The sequence below is a fragment of the Echinops telfairi genome, unplaced genomic scaffold (genome assembly GCF_000313985.2).
Source record: "Echinops telfairi isolate 266 unplaced genomic scaffold, ASM31398v2 ScPeMD7_31;HRSCAF=116, whole genome shotgun sequence".
NCBI classification, from domain to species: Eukaryota; Metazoa; Chordata; class Mammalia; order Afrosoricida; family Tenrecidae; genus Echinops; species Echinops telfairi.
In genome coordinates, this window is record NW_022103928.1 from 25,032,960 (window position 1) to 25,037,145 (window position 4,186).

Below are 4,186 nucleotides of genomic sequence, written 5' to 3' on the forward strand. Positions count from 1 at the left end.
TGGCTAGACTGAAGCATGTACACTGGTACAGATAGGAGTTCTCAACACATGGAATCCAGGACATATGAACCCCTCAGGAACAGCAATGAGAGTAGCGATACCATGAGGGTATGGGGAAGGTGAGGGGAGAAGGGAAAGAAAAGGGGAGCCTACTACAATGACATATAGTCTCCCCTGCCTCCCTGGGGGACAGGCATCAGTAACGTGGACAAAGGGAGACAGCAGACTGTGTAAGATATGAAAATAACATCTATTTTTAAAAAGTATTTTTTCTCAATATTAATTTTGGAATTAAGTTTAAGGACAAGCATCTGAGTTAACTGAAAAATGTTGACCAGTTAAAGCAATAATTGGAATTAAATATAGAATCCTGAATATTCAGTTAACTCAAATAACTGTTAACAGTAACTAATTAGTACAGGCATTGACAATTGTTTGGTTAATGTAAGTTCACTTTACTATATTCTGTAATGGCAAACTCCTTCAATATTTTGCAGATTTAGAACACTTCTGACACTTTCTTCAATCCTTTGTCACCTTGCTTTGCACTGCGTTGTATTCATCTAAAGATGCTTCAAGTGCCTCTCTAAATGTACTGCATGGATTCCAACTGCATATGTATACCAAATGTTACGCGGTTTTATTTTCAAACTTGAAAACTTCTTGACATGGTTTTTCTCTGGTTTGTATCATACTAGAATTCAAGGGATAAAAAATACCACTGAGGCATGTTTTATAGTCACTTATCACCCTGGTGACTTAGTGGTTACGAATTGGGCTGCGATCCGTAAGATCAAAAGTTCAAAACCACCAGGTGCTCCTTGGGAGAAAGATGGGGCTTTCTAATCCCACGGTTACAATCTCCGAAACTCACGGGGGCATTTCTACCCTGTCCTGTAGAGTCGCTCTGACTCTGCATTGACTCAATGGCAATGACTTTTGGTGGTTTTGTTTATTTGTTTTTAAAATGGTAGTGAAAACTAGTCTTGGATTGTGATGACATGAAGGGAATGTTGCTGCTGCCGCTGGAGCTGTCCGGTCAGTTCCAGCTCCTAGTGACCCATGGACAAGAAAACGAGCCGGGCCTCCCTAACCCTCCCAACTGGTGCTGTGTTTGAGCCCTTTGTTGTGGCTGCTGTGGCAATCTGTCCTGTGAGGTTCTTCCTCTTTTTGGATGGCTCTCACTTTACCAAACCTGGTGTCCTCTACAGGAATCAATCTCTCCTGGTATCTGTACAAATTAGACGAAGCTTCACCATGCTTCTAGGAATCCACAGCACTTCAGTATTCATCACCGACACGACACTTCAAAGGCATGAGTACTCCTGCTGTCTTCCATAGTCATTGTCCAGCTTTTTATCTCATTTTATTGGGGGCTGCCTTCCTCCCCCATACCCTCTTGATAATTTATAATTTTTTTTTAATGTTTTACACTGACTGCTGTCTCATTTCACCCACTTTTCTGCTGTCCACCCCCCTGGGATGGGGGCCATTTGTCGATCATTGTGATCAGTTCCCCCTTACTCCCCCCCTCCACCCTTACCCTCCTAGTATCGCTGCTCCCCTTATTGTTGCTGAGGGGTTTATCTGTTCTGGATTCCCTGTGTTGTGAGCTCTTATCTGTACCACTGGTAAGATAGAATTGGGGTCATGGTAGTGGGCGGGAGGAAGTATTAAAGAACTAGAGGAAGGTTGTGTGTTTCATCGGTGCTATGCTGCACCCTGACTGACTCTTTTCTTCCTTGTGGCCACTCTGACAGGAGGGTGTCCAGTCGACTACTGATGGACTTTGTGTCTCCACTATGCCATCCCCCTCATTCCCATTGATATGCTTTTTGTTTGTTTTGTCGTGGGTCTTTCATGGCTGATACCTGATCTCATGGACACCTCATGATCACACAGGCTGGTGTGCTTCTTCAGTCTGGGCTCTGCTGCTTCTCAACTAGATGGCCACTTGTTTATCTTCAAGCCTATAAGACCCCAGATGCTGTGTCTTTTTATAGCCAGGCACCATCAGCTTTACCACATTGGCTTATGCACCCATTTTGTCCAGCAATCATGTCAGGGAAGATGAACAAATTGTTCTTGTGTTGAGGGAGTACTTGAGTGGATACTTTTAATACTTTTGAAATAAATATATGTACATAGCTTTTTAAAATATATGTTAATATATAATATATATTAATAAATATATGTACTTAGCATTTTCAAACAAATATATGTACATAGGGAGTACTTGAGTGGATACTTTTAATACTTTTTAAATACCATAATATTTTTAAAATAAATATATGTACATAGCTCTATTCCCCTATCACTGTATGTAAATGTATTTATATATATACATGCCTGTGTTTAGACCTCTATAAATGTCCTTTGCCTCCCAGTTCTTTCCTCTATTTCCTTTTACTTTCCTCCCACCGTACTACCATGTTTGGGCTTCATTCGGGTTTTGGTAATTCCTCTCGGCTACATTGCCCTTTATTGAGCACTCCCAAACATCCTATGCCCTCCTCACCATCAATTTTAGGTCACTTATTCTTCCCTTGTCCTTGGGTTTGTTGGCATCCCCCTCCCTTTCCTCCATCTCTCCCTCTCCTGTGTCCCCCTGAAACCATTGGTCCCATTATTCTCTCCTCCGGATTGTTCATTGTCCAGCTTGTCATGCATTCGAGGTGATTGAAAATAGCATGGCTTGGGTGAGGAGTACATTAGTCCTCAAAGGGACATCTTTGCTCTTACTCTAAAAAGGTCTTTGTAGCATATCTGCACAAAGTAATACTTCTGTTGCTTTCTTGACTGCTGCTTCTACTTTCCTCTGTTTATCGTGGTGTTGCTTTTCGGTCCAGTTGTGAGGATTTTTGTTTGCTTTACGTAGAGTCGCAATCCCTACTGAAGGTTGCAGTCTTTGACCTTCATCAGTAAGTGCTTCATAGTCATCTTCAGAAAGCAAAGTAGGGAGTGCTATCTGCAGATTGAAGTGTGGTAATAATCCATCCTCCAATCTTGATGTCACATTCTTCTATAGTCCAGCACAGACTAGTGAGTGCTTCCAGTGCTTCATAGGCTCATTGAAACTGTTGAAACTTGTTGAATAACAACCTTGGTTAATATTCCATCAATTCCTGGAAGCTTATTTTTCTCTAATGCCTTTTAATACCATTGCTTTTTGATTATAAGCTACCTCTTGAAATGGTCGACTGTCAATCATTCTTTTTGGGTGCAGTGACTCTCTGTATTCCTTACACCTTTTTTTGATGCTTCCTGCATCATTCAGTATTTTGTCTATAGATGCCTTCAACGTTGCAACTGGAGGCTTGAATTTTTTTCCCTTCAGTTCTTTCTTTCAGCTTGATGTATGTTGAGCATGTTCTTCCATTGTGGCTTTCTAACTCCAAGAATTTACATATTTTGTCATAATACTCTGCTCTTTACCTGCCCTTTGAAATTTCTACTCAGTTCTTTGACTCTATCATTTCTTCCGTTTTGACTACTTTCAAGAGTAAGTTTCAGAATCTCTTATGACATCCACCTTTGTCTCTATTTTCTTTCTTTTTAATGACCTTTTGTCACTTTCCTCTATGATATTATTGCTGTTTCTGCACAACTCATTAGGTTTTCTGTCATAAGTATTCAAAGGATCAACTGTTCTTGCGATGCTCTCTAAATTCAGGGTACCTCTGTTGAACTTGTTCTAATTTTCTTCAACTTCAATATGAAATTACATATGGTCTGTTCTACAGTCAGCCTTTGGCCTTATTTTTGGCCAATCATATTGAGCTTCTCCAGCATCTCATCCACAGATGAGGTCATTTTGATTCCTGTGTATCCCATCTGGAGAGTGCCAGGTGTACAGTTACCATTTCTGTTGTTGAAAAATAGTATTTGCAATGAAGAGGTCACTGGTCTTGCAAAATTCTATCATTTGACCTTCATCATGGGCTATCACCAAGGCCACAGTTTCCCAACTACTAATCCTTCCTCTTAATTAACAATTTTTGTATTCCAGTCACCAGCAATTATCAATGCCTGATCCCATTCAAAGTCCCCCTTTACAACAGTCTTGTACATTTAGCCAAAACCTTTTGATGAAAAATCTGACTTCATAGCAATGCCATCAAGTTGTTTTCAGTGGACGAGTAGTATATTGCAATAGAAACATTCGTTTTCCCCCCAGTCATTTCTG